The sequence below is a fragment of the Chionomys nivalis genome, chromosome 14 (assembly GCF_950005125.1).
Source record: "Chionomys nivalis chromosome 14, mChiNiv1.1, whole genome shotgun sequence".
Lineage (NCBI taxonomy): Eukaryota > Metazoa > Chordata > Mammalia > Rodentia > Cricetidae > Chionomys > Chionomys nivalis.
Window position 1 is genome coordinate 37,425,099 of NC_080099.1, and position 20,768 is coordinate 37,445,866.

The 20,768-nt window shown below is 41.7% G+C and overlaps 1 pseudogene; it reads right to left on the reverse strand.

Annotated features, from left to right (window-relative positions):
- Positions 1 to 3,850: 3,850 nt before the first annotated feature.
- Positions 3,851 to 4,762, reverse strand: LOC130887016 (28 kDa heat- and acid-stable phosphoprotein-like; annotated as a pseudogene).
- Between the last annotated feature and the right edge of the window lie 16,006 nt (positions 4,763 to 20,768).

Below are 20,768 nucleotides of genomic sequence, written 5' to 3' on the forward strand. Positions count from 1 at the left end.
GAGACTCAGATGAGCTAACTGTGAATTCTAGTAGCAACCTAAAGACAAGAGAACAACAATGCCTTGCCTTGTAGGCAGGGAGACAGAATGAGTAGAGCGTGGAGACAGTGGGAGAAAGAAGGAGGGAGAGGGGAAGAGGGAGAATCAAAATGAATCTCCCTTATTCCTCTTTTGTTTCCATGTAGTCCTTCAGCTGTTTGGATGGAGTGCGCTCACACACGGCACACCATCTGCTTTACTCAAGCTACTGATTTAAATGTTTCTCTCCTCCTCAGAACTCACACATGGCCAGAATCGTGTTTATAAAAATATGTGGACCTCATGGCCCCCATGTAGTTGGCAGAATTAACTCTCCTAGTGAACAGTGTTAGGGCATAGTAGGAAATAACCCCAAATGCTATTCATTTATTTTATTATAGTAGTCACATTGTACCATACTCAATTCCTTCCTTCCTTTGTTGATGGATAGCCACTTGATTCCATTTTTAAAACTATAATTATGAAAGGCTCAGCCACAGTCTACCTTGCTAAGCCTCTTCTCTCATTGTGAACACTTACATTCTTTGTGTTGAAACTTAGCCTTGGGTCACAGCTGCATAGGTAGTTCTCTGTCATACAAGTAGCATGGCTATTGCATGACCTGCATCCTATGAAGATGAACTCTGACTTCAAGATGGCAGATGAGATACTACATCTGGGAGACCAAGAGATTGGATGGAAGGAAGTTAGAATAGCAAAACATCACTAGAGAAATACTACTTGTTCAAATTTACTCTTTAAAGAAGGCAGCTCTCCACCCCATCCCAACTGCAACCAAGCAACCCAAGAAGTGCTAGGTCCCACCAATGACTCAACACAACCTGTGCAAGTGTGGAAAATAAAAATCTCTGTGCACAGTAAGAGAAGAGGGCTGTGGGAGCTGAAGTTGAGAAATTTGAAATACCCTATTCTCCCTTTCCCTGCCATGGCCCAGACAAGCAAAGGGGAGGGGGTCACAAAAAGTTCAAGGTAGAACTTTGATCGTGGTGTAATATCCTGATGATAAGAGACCTCAATCAGAACAGAAAATGGAGATAGCATCATGGTATATATAATAAGGGGATCTGAAGACGAGGGATTCTTGATATCCACCCACCCTCCTATTGCCAGGGCAAGCTCTAGGAGAACAGGATTGCAAGAAGTTTGTGGTAAAGCTTGTTGTAGTGTCCCGATGGACTGATGACAGAGGAACACAGTTGTGCTGACCAACTATCAAACTACACTCCCTGAGAGCCTTTGTCCAGATTGTCCTCTGCACACCACCAGTCCCACACAAGCACAAGGGTGTGGATTTTTAATTTGCAACCTTATGGGAAAGAGGCAGGAGAGGTCTGTCAAAAATTACTCTTTAACCATAGACATTCTCTGTGGAAAAAAAAAAAAAGCACTGATTTAACTTGTTTGAATTACTGAGACTGATTCAAACTGAGACTAATGAAACTCCCCCCCCGTAAAGATGGATGGAACAAAAGAAAAAGAAAAACCAAAGAGTGGGAGAAGGCATATCTCACTATCCAGGAAGGAACACTGGCCCAGGCCAGAATACCTTCTACTTCTTTGTATTGCTTATTTAAATCACTGTAAATGTAATTTAACATTTTGGGTTTTTCAGTATTTGCACGTTTGTGCTTTAACCAGTCTGTTGTTCATTTTCATTCGCATCTCTTGGGAAATGGCTCAGTGTGTAAAGTCCTTGCCATGAAAGCAGAAGAACCTGAACTTTGGTCCTCCAGACTCACATTAGGAAGGCTGGATGTGGTAGCACACATTGGTGATTCCAGCATTCTTCATGGTGAGCTAGGAGGCAGAGACAAGAGGATCCCTAGAAGCTCAGGGACCATAGCAGAGGCAATGAACAACAGTAGATAAAGCAGAAGGAACGTGCCAATACCTAATACCTGGGATTGTTCTCTGACCTCCACATGTGTGCCATCACACACACACACTGAACATACACTCACAGATACACGTACATCACACACCTGCACAAAGATTTAAATCAAAGCTTGTATCTTACTGGAAACGGTCTTTATTTCATTCCATTCTCTAAATCTAATCTATAATATTTCCTCTACTTTTCATACCTCTTTTTCAAATTTCCTCTTTCCCATTACTTTCTCACTTCTCTATTTAAATATGGATAAGCCTAGTCCTAGAATCAGAATAAACTTCATTCTCCTTAGCCAGCACCATAACGCTGCTTACTATCTGTGAACCACACAGAGAAGTGCCCTTGTCTTTTCCTGAAGTTAACACTGGCATGCTGTCAATCACTGTAGTTGTTACTATTGTCAGCTTTTTCCCTGAACATAATAAACCCATGGAAGAACAGATCATAGGGAGAAGCCACATTAATGAGAAAGTCTATGCCCAATGATAAGAAACCCACCTGCCTACTTATAAAGGAATCCCTGAAGGACTCCAGAGGTCCTGACAATTGGTATATATTTAAGCTAAATATCCAACTTGTAGACTCCTGCATATATTTGGGAGAATTTACTTAAGTCATGTTTTTCAAAAAATTCATTAAATTTGCTACTCAGTGCCTCCCCCTCAAGCCAGATTGGAAAAAAAAAATCACTATTTACATTGGATACACTCCCGATTTCATCTGGGAACCTCCAGTGCTTTGGAGCTGAGAATTTCAGAGCCATAAGGAGCTTCAGAAATCATTTTAATTCAAACTTCTTATTTTACTGCCTCCCAAAGCCCAGGCTACTCAGGGGACTTCTCCACAGTCACACAGCTGTCTGATGGCAGGCTGGCAACATCATCGATGGAATCTGGCTGCTGTTCTTTAGAGATATTTTTTATTACAAAAGAAATTTTAGTAGACTTAGGCTAAATGAAACTCTGAATATATAATTAGAATAGCAGTTATTGGGTTACTTTTTTTAGTGACAGGAATGTATTTGCTAAATTTTAAAATAATAGATAAAATCCCCAGTATTTAGATCAGAGATGGGCTTCAGGGTGGTCCCTTGAAATGTAATAGTGTGTTGTACTTATTCCTCTTTGATAAGGATACAGTTTTCATCTGTTTCTCAAGTCTATGGGTTGGAAAAGACTGAGAACCAAAACTTGCAGCTTTCTTATGATTGGCTGGAAGTAAAATCCGGTATCCACAGATTCAATGACGTCAGCTGATTGGTGCCTACTCACTTGGTGGAACTTTGACAGAGGCTGTGGGTGCTGAGAGAATGATGCAGCATCCTTGGAGAAGGGCTCTTCCGTGTTCTGTTTGGGAAGGCTGGTTATACCATTTAGCCGGTAATTGATAAAGCAATAGGTTACATTATCTGATTTCACTTCAGTCTTTTGCCGGTCAAAAATCATTGTGTCCGACTGGGATAGAAACTGGAACCACTGTAGAAGAAACCTCATCCTAGTCTTTGTAGAGATTTGAAGCCATAGGGTTGTACCTGGCATCGTTGAGAAACATCCCATCTCAATTCTACAAAATTCGGCTGTGACTCCAACGTAAGGGGCCATGTCTTACACAGTTCTGCATGTAACAATGTAATATCTAACAGAATATCAGTGTTTATGTCTGAATCATTGTTCTGTGAATTCTTTTTTCACCCAATTAAAAAAAAAACTTAATCTGCCAAATATTGAAATTGAATTTGTGGAGCCTGTCCTGTCTGGGTGATGCACAGTAACTAGAGGTTTCCTGATGTGATCAGTAGGTATGGTTAAAACAGGGTGTAAAATGCACACTGTCCCACTGGGAAAGGAATAAAGCAGGTCAGAGAGGAGATGACTCTATCGTACAGAACTGGCCAGGCACAAACCTTGGACCCTTAGGGACTTAGGCTTCTTGATAGCCCAGAAGAGTGAGCACCCAGTCAGTTCCCACAATAGCCGCCTGCTGGCGCTGTTCCCACCCTGCCCCCACCCCTAACATGCGCTCTACTGGGCAAATGAAATCTCCTTGCTCCACTTCCAAGGCACCGCACCTCAACCAGCATTCCAAATTCTAAAAACAGCAAAGACATTCAAATGGTTATGTACAGAATGCTGCCCTGCATCTTTCTATCTCAAAAAGAGCAGATTTCTCCACAAGACTGTCCCCACTCCATGCTCCTGAACAATTTCTGTGCCAACATGAAGAGGAGTGGCCCCAGACCCATAGGGGCTCCTGGCCATGAGGGACTATTGCAGCGGTTGTCAGGGTGCAGGCTAGGCGAGACACTGCAGACTCCAGGCTTCATGGCCCAGATCCTAGCATCTCCTCCCACAGTCCAGCTTACCTCGTCAAGGAAAACAACTGCATTTTTTTCTCCTGACAAAGTTGCGTCATCTCTTGCTTTCCTCTTCTTTCTTGCTGCCTCCTCCATCATGATTGTCAGGCAATCAAGGTCAGCCTTGGTCTGCTCTGTCTTCCCAGTCGAATACATCTTCATGTAGCATTCTTCTGCTTTCTGCTTCTCGATTTTTTTTTTCTCCTCTCCTTGAAATATCCCTTGGCCCATCAAGGCCCAGTTACATAACCTTCTTGGTTGTCAGAGCCTTTCCCCATTTTTTTTCTTGCCTTTGCTGGTACTCATCATTCTCATCTTCACGTTTGGGGGTCACCTAAAGTTCCATCTCTACCTTCTTATTGTCCACCTTCTTTGTTGGCCTTCTATTTTTAAACCTGCAGCTGGGCATCAATCTCCTCAGGGCTTATATACTGCCTCACCTGGCCTTTGTGGTCTTCCTTTCTACCTCCTTTAGGCATCTCGGCTCCAGCATCCACAGTGCCTTGAACTCAAGGATTCTATCTTAATGTCTCCCATAAAAATCTGTTGACTTTCCCTTACAGAAAATTGACTTCTTTCAGGATAGACTACAGCAGATAATGACTTGAATGTTTCACCAGAAGGGCTATTCAGTGAGCAAAAGAAAACTGCACATTTCATTTGTAACTATACCAAGAATAACATTTTAAAAATCAAATCTACAGTGCCAGTAGCTGTCAGCTTGTTTGGGTGGCAAAGTATTCAAAATTGCTACTTTTAAGAAAGTAACAAAAATAACATCAAAACCTAAATACTTACAAAGCTCTTTACTGTTGCTAAGAAAGAAAATAAACGACAATGAAGGAATAGAAGGAGAGCAAATACAGGTTTCATAACCAGAGTTCATGAAGTTGTAAAGCATTTTCTCAGAGTGAAAGTAACATTTTTCTTTGTCATTAAGGATAGAAAGTATGTGGTATAGAAAGTCAAATCTCTTCCTAGCTTTTAGTGAAAGTACCTTCTCCAGGTAACCATTAGACTTGTAATGATAGTATAGTTAATTTTGAATAGACATATCTTACCTGGAGATGCATTGGGGACGATTTAAAGGAAAAAAATCCTTGGATCACCTAACTCCATAGCACCTTATATTGTTGGGGCCCACGGGCTCTAACACTTAGGGAAATCTCCTAGGCTGGCCATTCTTGTGGCTTGGAAGTTTTGTACACGGGTAGGACTATTGATTGATTTTCTCCCTGGGCAACTTGAATAACACTTTCATATTCAAAGAGACAAAGCTGCTCAATTCCTCCTAGTCCTGTGAAACAGGTGGCGTCTTCAGCAATAGGGTCTTAAGTTCAAGTTCTGAAGGTAGCCAAGAGAAAGAGCAATGGGAGTCTTTTCAACTCCCGGCAAGAGACTAGAAGTGAGCTTTCTCCTGCTTGAAATTGGGGTTTTCGTTAGATGGTATATGTCTCTTGGAAAATTATCACTCCAGGTGGGTTTACTTAAAAAGCACCATATGTATGTGTGTGTGTGATATACATATGTATGTATCTATATACACATATATCATATATATGGAATTCCTTAAGTAAACATGAAAATGTTTTTTCAAGCATCCTCAGTGTTATTTCTCTCTCCTCTTTCCCTCTTTATTATTTAACCTCCGCCTTCCCAGCTAATTGCCCACCCTCATTTTCCCCATTTTCTGCCTTCTTAGCCATCTGTGTCCTCCTATCTCCTCTGTGGAGTTCCTGTCCCTTGGTCCCTTTTACTTTCCTTGTATCTGTGGTTACTCCAGACTATATAGTTATATTTAAAGAATCAGAGCTTGGATCGACAAATAAGAGAGAACATGTGGTATTTGTCTAAGTCTGGGTTAGCCAGACTCAATATAATATTTTCTAGTTCCCATTTGCCGTACACCGCGGCCCCCGTCTGCGCTCTAAGCGCTAGAACTCTGTGAGTTTCGGGCAAGGGGCTGGAGGTTGAGGAAACACACACAGAGACAGACCGACACACAGATCTTCCAACACTGGTACCAAAAGCCCCTCTTTATTAGCACCATGTAGGCTTAAATACACTGCAGTCAATTGTCAACAGGTGAAAATCCCATCCTCTGATCCTCTAAGCTAGGCACAGCTTCTAATAACTTTAATTAGAAGGTTCTAGGAGGGAAGAGCAGCTGAAGGCCAGGACTCATTAGTCCCAACACCCATTAATTTACTTTCAAGTTTTAATATATTCATTTTTCCTTAAAGCTAAATAGAATTCCATGTGTGTATGTATGCCACAGTCTTAGCATCATTTATCAGTTGAAGGGCATCTAGATTGTTCCCATTTCCAAGGTATTATGGATAGAGCAGCAATGAACAAGTGTCAGTGGAATGGGCCTTAAGTTCTCTGGGCATGCACCAAGGTCTGATATAGTGGAGTATATACTTTCTGCTTTGGGGGATTTCTCCATACTGGTGTCTAGAGTGTTATACCCATTTGCATTCACACCAATGGTGAAGGAGGCCCCCCTTTTCATGTCCTCTCTCTCCAGAATTTGTTGTCAGTTGTTCTTTTTTAATTTTTTTTATTGATTTTATTGGGCTCTACATTTTTCTCTGCTACCTTCCCTGACTCTCCCCTCCCCTCCAATCCTCTCCCATGGTCCCTGTGCTCCCAATTTACTCAGGAGATCTTGTCCTTTTCTACTTCCCATGTAGATTAGATCCACGTATGTCTCTCTTAGGGTCCTCATTGTTGTCTAGGTTCTCTGGGATTGTGATTTATAGGCTGTTTTTTTGCTTTATGTCTAAAAGCCACTTATGAGTGAGTACATATGACATTTATCTTTCTGGATCTGGGTCACCTCACTCAAAATGATGTTTTCTAGATCCATCCATTTGCCTGCAAATTTCAAAATGACATTATTGTTTTCTGCAGTGTAGTACTCCACTGTGTAAATGTACCACATTTTTCTTACCCATTCTTGGTCAAGGGACATTTAAGTTGTTTCCAGGTTCTGGCTCTGACAAACAATGCTGCTATAATCATAGTTGAGCACATGTTCTTACGGTATGATTGAGCATCCTTTGAGTATATACCCAAAAGTTGTATTCCTGATTGTAGCTGTTCTGACTGGAGCAAGGTGAAGTCACAAAGAAGCTTTAATTTGCTGAGGATGTTGAACACTGTAACTTTTCTTTCCTCTTTCCTCCTTCTACCTTTCGACTTCATCATTCTTCAATGCTTGTTTCTCTAAGTACCTCTAATATTTTTTTCTAAAAACCATCGCCCCTCCCCCCTTTTGAGGGTTGCTTCTTGTTTCTCTCCTTACTTTTGGACACACAGCAGACCATTCTCGCCATTCTTGGGTTTATATTAGGAAGATGAAGGGGGAGATTTTGGTATTCTCTTGCTGTGTTCTTCACCTCAAGCATTACATGGGGTACATTGACTTTTGACTAAAACAAATGCGTGATGACCCTTTGTACGGCCTGATGTAGTTCCTGAGGTTCTCATAGTGCAGAGATGTGTGAAAAGCCTGGTCTTAGGAGTCACCTTAGGCCACTGTCACTTACCATGGGTGTCCCTGAATATGCATTTTCATCTTGTCCCCTGCAAAATTGCCCATCATTTATCCAGTACATCTTCATTTTTTCAGCACCCTGGCCCCGTGTGCTCACAGAAATTTTTTTTTTTTTTTTTGGTTTTTCGAGACAGGGTTTCTCTGTGGTTTGGAGCCTGTCCTGGAACTAGCTCTTGTAGACCAGGCTGGTCTCGAACTCACAGGGATCCGCCTGCAAGTGCTGGGATTAAAGGCTCACAGAAATTTTTAAGAGTAACTTCTGGGAGAGCTATCAACATGGCTGAGTGGAAAGACATGTTATAAATATAATGGTTTTGTCAACACTGTTGTAAAGGGAAGAACAGAGTGCGGGGAGACCAGTAAACAGAGTAATGCACCCTTGCAGGGTGGGCTGTGTTGTACTTTGAATTGTTGGTGATATTTTTTCCTAGATCATGAAAAGTGCAGATGTAATTACCAGGAAGGAAAGGCAGCTCCTATTCAAGAGGCATAAATTCATATGCCTTCAGGGGCAGACAAGTCATCTAAATATGCAAAATGAAGGGTGTAGGTGGAATATTAAAAGGGCCTGTGGCAAACTGGAGAGAATGTGCCTGTTTAAAGCCACTCGAGTTCAAAATAATTTCCTAAAAGCTCTTCTGTCCAAATAAACAAAAATATGCATATAGAATATGGTTTTACTTTCAACCTATGGTAGTGGGCATCCTAAACTGTGTATCTGAGGATAAGAAGAAGCCATAGATGGGATATTGGGACAAAGATTAGAGGCAGCTTTTCCCAGCAGTGGAAACCCCGGTAGAAAGGATTTTTATAATTACACGCTGACGAACCTTCTGTGTCAGTAGAAGCAAATTGAAGTTTATCTTGAGTTTTTCACTTGGGTGGAGTAACACAATCAAGTTTTTGTTGTTGTTGTTGTTGTTGTTGTTGGGTAATTTATCCCAATTGGAAAATCAGAGTAGGTTTGATGCCAAGAGCTGGAGACGCACAATGTACAAGTCCAGGTGAGTTCAATGAAGTCTATATAAAGGTATCAGTAAGAAAGGAGCATGGTAACAGCAAAAGCCTTCTGATGTGAAATAAAACCATGTCACTGGAATTGCTTCAAAGGACGATGAAAGAAATGTTTAATACCTAGTGCTAAGTGGGCAAATACCTGACATGTTGACCATGACGGGGACTGGTGTTGGAGATCCCTGGTCCCTCCCCTTTTCCATTATCACAGCCTCAGGGTCCGAAGTCTGGATGAACAAGCATGTGACTGAATTCTTCCTAGGCTGATTTCTCTTCTGCAGAAGACAGGCTCTAATTCAGAGAGAACTCTGCCATTTCTTCTTGACTTTTTCATCTACATGGACCATATATGCTGTAAGCATTTGCTTTTATTCAAAGAGAAAAGAAAAATTAAAAAGAAAGATACTTACATAGGTATAAATATTACTCACTCTTAAAATCAAAACAAAACCCAAACCCACCAATACGTCTTACAGTTAGACAGAATCTGCTACATTGCTACCATAGCAACCCTCAAAGGACATGTTGACAGCCCCCCTACCCATTCCCTCCCAAGCCCATATACCTGACAGTCATCCTCCTAGTGAGGCTGTCTCTCTCACACTACACCCACTAAGTGAAGATCCAAAGCAAAGAGGCAGAAAATAACATCTTCTACCAATCTGCTTGTCATTTAGAAAAAGCTCACTGTATAAATGTCATGGAAACAAGCTGTTCTTGCAGAAAGAAGAGAGGAAAGCCCTTCCCTCACTTGATTCCCTTTCAATTTTAATCTTCCCAATCAAAGGGTAACACAAAGCAAATGTTAAGTGTTTGAAAGCAAATATCTGTGAAGATTGGCCATGGTGTAGTTCAGCTACATTCAACCTGCTAGAAGGTTCCAAGTAGCAGGATCAAGCTCTTTAGTGAAGGCAGCAACCTGTCCAAAACAATGCCCAGAGAAAGAAAGCCCAGAATGGTAAGGCAGTGAGCATTTTTCTTCTAATCAGGACTTTGAATCCTTAATAAATTACCGTCTCAAAGGCTAACAAATTTCTGTTTAACACACATTCAAAGGCACGTAATGTATATAGTTCAATGTGATGCTATCGATGAAATTGAGCAATACCCAGATGAAGCCCTGCTCTCTGTTACAAATCAGAGGTCTGTGTGTTCTTAGCTGAACAATGTAGGATGGTGTCAGAGAATTCTATGGAGGCAGTCTGAAAGCCTACATACAAGTGAAGGCTGTAGAGAAAGTGGCATTTGAACTGAGCCCCAGAGAAGAAGTAATATTCTCACAACAGAATGAGAAGGGGAAGGGAAGCGCATTCCAGAGAATGAACTAAATTATCACAGAAGTGGTGGTCAGCCACTTACACTGTAGCAGAGACAGACATCAGCCACTAAGGTAGAGTGGAGGAGAAGGGCAGGAAGTGAATGAATCCAATATTTAGCCACAATAGGAAGACTTGCCATCAAATATGCTACGAGAGGGCAGGACAGCTCCTTCTGAGAGAAATACCTTTAAGATTGTGTGTGAGGTTTCTGGCAGACAATTTGCAGTATTCATGGGAGGACGTCCAGAATGATGGCTGTACCGGTGAACCTGATGTACCCTGCAGGTAATTTCTAGCTAATGCAGCTTCGTCATGCAAATTAGACCCTCCAAATAAGTGGCAAGTTTAGTCTTCTGGGTCTTAGATACTACAGTTCTGTGGTATCAGATTCCAATCGTTCCAAGGCTACCAGTTTAGGAATTAGGGACCACACTTATGAGAATTCCCCAATGGGAACCAACTCCATTTTCTGGTCTTTTTTATGGCTTCCCTTTATCATAAATGAAAGCAAGAGTATTATGATACCCATGAACTGCAAATATTTGGCTCAAATTCATGGAAATATTAACACCAGCAAGTCACGTTTGGTCTGTAATGGACACTGAGATATACCAGTGGTATATCTCACTAGTCATTTTCTGTACGTCATTGTCTGTTGGCTCACTGGAGGATGTGAGCCAACAGGGCAAGGAACTGATATGACATGTATGTTTGGGTTGACCTAGACAAACACGCCTGTCACAGAGGTTAGATGGGCCATGGATAAACTACAGGGAGTAACGACAGAGCCTTTGGAAGAAAAACTTCCAGAAAGTAAGAAGCTATGCAAGATCAGTTCAGCATAGCCTGTCTTAGGTCAGAGAAGCAGGGAAGATCAGAGACCACAGGGCTCTATCTGTAGAATGGAGGCAATTGCCAAGACTTAAGCCTTCCTAAGTGACTCCAAAGAGTGAGTCAGAGAGCAGATAGGTTCCCACTTCATTTTTTTTTTCTGCCAAAGAGCTAGCCCCTGTGATAAGGAGAGCTTTTATAAACTAGCCAGAATTCTGTTTGTCTAGCCCGAAACCAGGGAGAGAGAGACTCGTGCATCAAAGTGGCAGTCCTAAATGGCCAAAGAGAGATCCCTGAAGGGACATAGTGTAGGGCCAGAAGCTGCCCAGTGGAAGGGCTGTAAAGCTAGAGAATACACATCTACTACTTGGACGTGCAAATTGACGAAGTACATTTTCGCCATGTAGAGAATTTAAGACAGATCTACACATGATTGTCAGAGTCTCAATGTGTTCTGTCACATAGTTGTTCTGATGAGGCTGGGACCTGGGCAGAATAGCTTGGGATACAAAGACACTGAGCTGGGCAGAACAGAAAGATAATTTCACAGCAGCCTAAGGAATGCATAAAGGTCTGAGCTGGGCAAATCGGAGGCTGTTGGAAAGGAGACAGTAAGAGTGCTTTGACTATGGGCAAGGCCCAGAGCTGGTTTGGTGGGTCATTGTGCATGAGAAAGAGAAAGGTAAAACCGACTACATTTTCAATTTTGGAAGTTTAATATGTAAGAAACCAAAGTCAGCCTTTAGAATCAGTTGAATTTGATCTCGTGTGAGCCAAATATCAGGGAAAGGCTTTGAACGTAATTTGCCTTACTGAATGTATCTTCTAATCTGCAAAAAGAAGAGAATAATGTCTATAATTTAGGGTTAGCTCTAGGAGTAAGAGATGCATTCTGTTCCACATGGTTCAAGATCCTTGAGAGGCATCAAATACATGGGGAAAATTTAAAAAGATCTCAAGTAATAAAAACTACACTCCTTTGTGATACATCACAATGGCCGCAAAGGAGATAAAATTGTGCAGTGCTTTCTGAATTGTGGCAGAACTGTTCAAATTTGAGTGTGGGCTCAGTGATTTATCTGTCATCAGCATTGAATTATTTCTCATCTTAATGTTGTCTAAAATGACATAAATATAAGCTAGGCATAAGTTCTATATGCTTGTGGCTTTTTTTTAAATATAGAGTTAAAGTAAATTTATACATTAAATATAATTAAGGCTATAAAATAAGGAAATTTGAGTTATAAGAATGGAAGAAACATTCTAAGTGATGGCAAAGTTGCTCATAATAGCATTAGACTTGGTAGTAAAATATATTTGTCTACATATTTGTGCCTATATTCATTATTCACTTTGGGCAAACCAACACATAGAGGACAATTGAGTTATACTCAGACCTTCGCTCCTCTTAATATTTAGAACCCCAACTAGATACATGATTCCGGGAAATAAGCTTACACTCTATCATGCTCTGCCAATGAAAGCAAGTTAAATACTGTGCGTTATCTGTTTTCCTTGTTCCTGTAACAAAATACCCGATGAAGCAGCTTCAAGGAGAGGAAGTTTATTCTTGCTTAGAGTTCCAGAGATCTCAGTTTGCCACAGTAGGGGACGCGATGCTGAACAGTTTTGTCTGTGGTGGAAGGAAAGTGAAAGAGTGGCTTATTTACTTAGTGGCAGTCAGTATTCAGAGAGATGGGAACAGGCCGAACTGTGACCTCCAAAGACTCATTAGCCAGACCCCACTGCTCCTCAGCGCTCCACAGCTTTCAAAATGATGCCCCAAGCTGGGATCTGAGCCTTTGAAGCATGAGTCTCCGAGAGACAATTATATTCCAATCCCACACGCCTTCAAAGTCCATAGTCTTCTTAGAATGCAAAGTGTACTTAGTCCATCTTAGGTCCCATAGTCTTTTGCATATTGACTTTTGTTTATTCATGAGAATTTCATAGATAAATCTAATGAAGCATGGTCATAAACATTACCCCATTTCCTTCCATGAATTTTTCCGAGGCTTAACAGTTCTAATGTTCAAAATCCAAACTGTCTTCTGAGACTCAAGGCAACTTCTTCTCTGTGAACCTCTATCAAATAAAAAAGAAAGCTATGTGTTTCTGTATGCTATAGAACAGAATAAAGAAATCCCTCCTATTCCAAAGGGAATAACAGGAGGGTAATGAGGAAAACATGGACCAAAGTGATACTGAAACTAGGTAAGACAAATGTTAAATTCTGTATCATTGTACAGCTTCTCAGAAACATCATGATACAGTCTGTACTCTAGAGGATTTGTCTTCCCTGCCTCTGAATGAAAAAATAATTAAAAATGGACCTTGAGAGCTTGTTTGAAGGTTCTAGCAGGGAACACAGTTACTCATATACCCTTGGCTGAAGACCGGTCCTCCTCTATTCCTGGAAGGTCACTTTCTTCACTTGAGTCAACTGCTTTGGGAGGGACATACATGGAGCAGTGAGGGAGGAAGGGGACACCAGCCTAACCAACCAGATCAGCGATCTGGAGATCAGTGGGGTTACAGATGTCTCAGCCAACTATGTTCATAGCAGCATTAATTCATAATAGCCAGAACCTGGAAACAACCTAGATGCCCCTCATCTGAAGAATGGATAAAGAAATGTGATACATTTACACAATGGAGCACTACTCAACAGTATAAACAATGACATCTTGAAATTTGCAGGCAAATGGATGGAATTAGAAAAAAATATCCTGAATGAGGTACCCCAGACCCAAAAAGACAAGCAGAGTACGTACTCACTCATAAGTGGATATTAGATGTAAAGAAAGGATAACCAGGCTAGACTCCCCAAACCCTGAGAAGTTTGGTAACAAAGGCACTGGGAGAAACACACACGGATGCCCCTAGAAAGAGGAAATAGGTAAGATCTCCTGAATAAATTGGGGGTGCAGGGGTAGGGGAAAAGGGAGGGGGTAGGGAACATGATAGAACAGGATGGTTGAGTTGGGGGAGGGACAGAGAAGAAGATCAAGGAAAGAGATATCTGGATAGAGGGAGAGATTATAGAGTTAGAGAGAATCTGGTACTAGGGAAACTCCCAGGAATCCACAAGGATGACCTCAGCTATGATTCCTAGCAATAGTGGAGAGGGTACCTGAACTGGCCTTCCCTGTAATCAGATTGATGATTACCTTAATTGTCATCGTAGAACTTTCAACCGGTAACTGATGGAAGCAGATGCAGAGACACACAGCTAAGCACTGGGGCAAGTCCAGTCGAAGAGAGGTAGGGGAGATTTTATGAGCAGAGGGGTTAAGATCATTATGGGAAAACCAACAGAGACAGCTGACCTGAGCTAGCAGGAGCTCACTGACTCTCAATTGATAGCTGGGGAACCTGAGTAGAACTGAACTAGGCCCTCTGGATGTGAATAACAGTTGTGTGGCTTGCGCACTGTGGGGCCAGTAGCAGTGGGACCAGGATTTATCCCCAGTTCATGAACTGGCTTTTTGGAGCCCTTTCCATATGGAGAGATACCTTTCTCAGCCTTGTTACAGGGGAGGGGCTTGGTCCTGCCTCAACTTGATATGCTAGACTTTGTAGACTCCCCATGGGAGGCCCTACCCTTTCTGAGAAATGGATGGGGGGTTGGGTTAGGGAATGTGGGAGGGGGAACTGTAGTTGGTATGTAAAATGAGCAAAAAACTTTTAAATAAAAAAATTTAAAAAAAGAAATAAAAACAGGAAGGAACATGACTGCTCCTAGTTATGGTGGAGGAGAAAGTTTATTGTAGTTGAAAGGAGAGAGAGTGTAGTCAGAGACAAGGATATCTGTGAGAGTCTGGAGTGGACATGACTAGGCTAGCTGGGCCATGTGGGCAGAGGGGAAGGGAAAAGGGGAGGGGAGAGAGGAGAGCCACGTACAGCAGCAAGGAGGCCCGAAGGAGAGTAGATGAAAGAACCAGAGGAACAAAAATGGTTGGATTGTACAGGAAGAGCTTCTGGGAAAAGAACTGGGTATGTCAGCCATACCAAACAGGGACTGAGGGATGCTTGGATAACCCGGTGGCCAGTTCCGCTTTGGTATGTTAAGTAGGCACCCCAGGCTTTTTGTCCCAGGGTTCGAGACTTATCGCCTCTATGGTGTTGTCTTTGTAGTAGAGCTAGCCTCTCTTTTGTGGTCTCCATTGAGTATCTGTGGCTTTCCTCAGAATTTAGCCACGCTCCCTGCATTTCAAGGACTCCAATGTAGCTTGAGTCTCACCTGCCCAGCATCCTGTGTCATTCTGTTTGGGATTTTTGTGTGGAATCCGACCATCTCTACACTGGCACCACAGGTTCTGTGACTCTGTGACTCTTGCATTCTGCGTGGCTATGAAACAATGCTTCGCATTCCTCTCCCCATTTACTGCATGGATGATACCAAGTTCTGCTGCCAGTGTGAGATATAATCAGGACCAACTGGACCATGACCACAGAAGACCTGGGCAGCTAAGCTTAGAAAAGCACTTCATTGTGAGGTCCTTTTCCAGCAGACTTTCTGGAACACTTTCCTTGTTTAGGTATCCTGCCTTCCCACTCCTGGCCCTCAGTCTCCTACCAAATGAAATTCTTTCAGAGGACTTTGCATTTTCATATGCTGGGGTTCTTACAGTGAGGGGTCTCACTAGCAGGAAGTTTTCCTGTTATCCCAATGAACATTCTTTTTTCTCTTTATTGGCATGAATCTCTTTAACGCTTTTGCCTTGTTATCATCACTATACCCATGATCCAAGGAAGCAAGATTTACCTCTACACACCATTTCAGGGAGGTTTCAATTCACAAAGCAGAGTGTCTCCATCCACGGAGTAGGACCATAAGGCAGTGACTTAGTATTGTAGTAGCAGAGAGTAACAGAGAACCTAATTGGAACAAGACCTTCAAAGACCCGCCCCCCCAGGGACCCACTTCTACAAGCCAGCATCCACTTTCTAACCACTTCATAGCCTTTAAAATAGTGCTCCCACCTGGGGGGCCAAGCATTGAAAACATGAGGCTATGGAACATATTTTAGAGTCAAACTATAATAAACCACTTTCAACATACTAAAACACCATGAATAGTTACAAAACTACTTTGTTCATTGAAGAGAAGGTTAAAATTGTAGTGACATTTAAATTGGTCTTTATATTTCATCCAATCATGAGAAAGGATAAGATTTCTAGTTGGTAGTTGAATATAATTACCAATCAAATAATACACAGGAACAATAAAATTTGAAAAAATTCTGCATTCATCATAAGCAAATTATTTATATTTGATTAAAAAATGCTATTGTGCTTGTGCTGTGGTTGGTCAAATGGAGGCTAAATTCCACTTCCCTGTTCTAACTACTGCAAGCCTTCTATTATATAGCTGCTAAGATGTTTGGACTTTTTGACAAGCACATAATTGCAAACTTAAATGCAAATGTGGTCCCTGAAATCATTTCACAGTTCTCATTTTAGGATTATTCTCCAGAAAATCTTATGTGATGAGCAGAAATTTCAGTCTACACAACTATAATTTTGGTTAATTTGAGGTTCCGCAATGTCGTAGTTTACTTTCTGTTGCTATAACATAACACGTAAAACTGGCAAAATTATAAAGAAAAGAGGTTTCTGCCGGCTGACAGCTCTTGAGGCAGTCAGAGATTGGGCAGCCACACTGGAGGAGGACCTCATACTACATCCCTATGGCAGAAAACTAGAAGAAAGGGTAGAGCTCATGCAGAGATGGCAAACCATGAATATCTGCCTTGCTTTCTGATGTTCTGTTCTCACGAGAAAGTCATTGGCCCATCCTCATAACCATCCTAACTCCTGACGTTTCCATTGCCTCCCAACACTGGTCCACTGGGAATAAAATAAATTTCGAATGGGCAAACCATATTCAAATGCTAGCACTGGAGTCCTGTTTTAGTTCCGAGACCTTGTGTACGTCTCAGAGACCGTCTCTTAAGGTCCTCATCCAGGCTGTACCCTGCTGATGAGATGCCTCATTTTTAACTGTTGCTTTTCCGGGGTTCTCTGCATCCTGAGTTACAGCCTCAAGACCCCCAGGCTTCCAAGCTTCCGGTACTCTGTCAAGTTCTCTGTCACATAGGAGATGTTGAGCTGCCTCTACATTAGTCTGGCTTCAGAAGCTTTGCTTGGGTCTGGCGCATGGATCACTGTGCTCCTCCACTGCCAAAGCCTGGTGTGAAGAACACTGTGAGAGCGCGTCAGGCTATCTGCTCAGGCATCACATGCAAACATTTTGTCTGTCCCTAAAGCATGACAGATGTGACAAATCCTTACAACTTGCCACTCCTCTGAAATCTTTGCAGGGACTGGGGAGACAAATCCTCTTCTTCCTTTTCCACATGTCTCATGGGTACCATTTTCCCCCGAGACTTGCCACAAGAAGCACTAGATTGTAAGTCTCATTCTTAAGGGAATATAAATAGCTAATGTTTTTTTTAATTTCCATCTGATTTTCCCCCCCATAGATCCTGCAAGGGGCTTTAAGTTTTTTAAATAGTTAAAGTAAACTTAAATAGTTAAAGTAAGGGATATAGGAGGTTATGAATATATTCTCATGTTTTGCTTTTTTTCTTTTTTCATTAGTCAAGTGGTGACTATATATTTTTGTTTTAGATCCAAAAATCTGAGTGGCAAGAGTAGAATAACCTCATAGGAGATACTGGTAAGTGACGTTCCCAGAGACCCCCTAAACAATTCTTGTCATTTTTCTTGATTACCCATCAAGAAAAAAATAAGAGCCTATTGCTGAAGACACACTATACAGAGAAACCAAATTGAAACTGAGCTAGAAGCCTTTCCTCTGCTAGCCAATTTTCATAGTGCCAGAAAATGTACTAGAAATTTCCAGGAGAGACAGGCATCAGTGGTATTACCCAGTTGTAAGCTATATGAACCTTACAATACCAACCTGCTAGGTAAGGCATCCTCACTGCAATAGTGGCATGATTGTTATGGGGTACAACTGCAAACTTTCTGATTAGGTTTGAGCCCATAATTAACAAGGGTGAGTTCATGCCTGAAAATATAAACTCAAGTAAAAAAACAGGAAGGAGGAGAACATAGGCTCCAAAGGGGAATTTACTACTGTTGTTTAGTGATATTGTTTTGTACCAAGTTGCCTTCTAAATACTTAAGCCTCTAATCACAGACAAATGCTACTCTCAGTCATAATCACAGAAAACTCTCTTCATAATGAACACACAGATTAATGACTGTTCAAAGTACTGAGAATAAGTGATGGCTGAGTGTTCAGTCTTAAACAAATAGTTTTATTTGAATAGCTTTTAAGTAATAAAATTAAGTACAAGGAATAATTAGGTTGTAGAGATTGTGACAGTTGATACCTATAATCCTGTGATGAGACATGGGGACCATGAGTTTAAGTCTAGCCTGAGTTAAAAGTAAGATCCTGTCACAAGAAACTAAGAGGGTATTCCCCACTTTCTATTCTATCAGGTTATAGTGAGGTCTTTGATCCACTTGGACTTGAGTTTTGTGCAGGGTGATAGATATGGATATATTTGCAATCTTCTACATGCTGGCATCCAGTCAGCCAGCATCATTTGTTGAAGCTGCTTTCTTTCCTCCATTGTATAATTTTGGCTTCTTAGTCAAAGATCAAGTGTCTGTACAGGAGTGTGGTTTTATGTCTAGGTCTTCAACTTGATTTCATTGATCAACGTGTCTGATTTTATGTCAACCCCATGCTGTTTTTATTATATAGTTCTGTAGTAGATCTTGAGATCAGAAATGGTGGTACCTCCAAAAGTTCTTTTACTGTGTAGGATTGTTTTAGCTATCCTTTTTTGTTTGTTTATTTTTCCATATGGCATTAAGCATTGCTCTTTCAAGGTCTGTAAAGAATTATGGTGGAATTTTGAATGCATTGACACAGGAGACAACTTCCTAAATAGAACACCAATAGCATAGATACTAAGATTAACAATAAATGGGACCACATGAAATTGAAAGTCTTCTGTAAGGCAAAGGACATTGTCAATAGGACAAAATGGCAGCCTAAAGAATGAAAAAAAGATCTTCAGCAACCCCACATCCAATAGAGGGTTGATCTCTAAAATATGTAAAGAACTCAAGAAACTAGATATCAATAAACCAAATAATCCAAATAAAATTGGAGTACTGACCTAAATAGACAATTCTTAACAGAAGAATCTCAAATGGCTGAAAAACACTTAAAGAGATGTTCATCATCCTCATCCTGCAAGGATATGCAAATCAAAACGACTCTGAGATTCTGTCTTACACCAGTCAGAATGGTTAAGAACAAAACCACAAATGACAACTTATTCTGGAAAGAATGTAGAGCAAGAGAAACACTCCTCCATTGCTGATGGTAGTGCAAGCTTGAACAGCCACTTTGGAAATCAGTGTGGTAGTCTCAGAAAACTGAGAACCCATCTACCATAAGACCCAGCTATACTACTCGGGCATATACTCAAAGAATGTTCAATCGTACCACAAGGACACTTGCTCAAATATGTTCATAGCAGCTTTATTTGTAACAGTCAGAGCCTGGAAACAACCTAGATATCCCTCAACCAAAAAATGGACAAAGAAAATGTGGTACATTTCTATAACTGAGCATTAGTCAGCTTTTAAAGGCAATGACATTTGAAGCAAATGGATGGAACTAGAAAAGATCATCTTGAATGATGTAACCCAGACTGAGAAAGACAAACATGGTATGTACTCACTCATAAGTGGGTATTAACTATAGAGGATAACTATGCTATAATCTATAGGCCCAAAGAGGCTAGGTAACAAGGAGAACCCAAGGTGGATGCTTGGATATCCTTGGGAAGGGGAAGTAGAAAAAAGTTCCTGGTTGGTCTGGGGGTCGGTGGGCATGGGAACTTGAGGGATCACTTTTCTGGAAAGGTGGGGGAGAGTGCTGAGAGAGATGACTGGAAAGGGGCCTCCATGGAGTCAGGTAGAAGCCTAATACAAGGGAAACTTCCAGGAGTCTACAAGGATGGCCCTAGCTAATGCTCCCGGCAGCAGTGAAAGTGCAGCCTGAATATGCTATCCCCTGGTGTCACTAGAGAGCCTTCATTCAGTGACTGAAAGAGGCCAGTTCAGAGACTCATGGCCAAACAATTGGCTGAGCTCAGGGAATCCTGCTGAGGAAAGGGAGGAGACATTGTAGAAGCCAGGGGGTCAGGGACATTGCAGGAAAACCCCACAGAAATGGCTAGCCTGGCTCATGGAACTCACAGAATCTGAGTCAACGGTCAGGGAGCCTGCATGGGACCTAACTAGGCCCTCTGTATACATATGACAGTTGTGTAGCTTGGTCTATTTGTGGCGCTCCGCTCCTGGCAATGGGAGCAGGCGCTGTGCCTGGAGCTTTGGCTGGCTCTTGAGAACCCATTTCTCATGCTGGATTGCCTTGCCCAGCCTGAATACAGACAAGGTGCTTGGTCTTAAGGCAGCATGATATACCATGCTTTGCTGATGCCCTTGGGAGGCCTATCCCTTCCTGAGGAAATAAGGAGAAAGGGTGGAATGAGGGAGGGGGTACAGGGGAAGTGGTGAGGGAGTGTGAGGAGAGGGGGAAGGGGAAGGGAGGAGAGGCTGCAGCCAGGATGTTACGAAAAAAAGAAACTAAGAGAAAAGTATTAAATCATCTTATCTTGTTCATAGGCTTATATTTTAGGGCAGGCAGAGTGGGAGTTCCCAGGAAACTGAATGCATTTATGGGAAAGGAAGTTATTG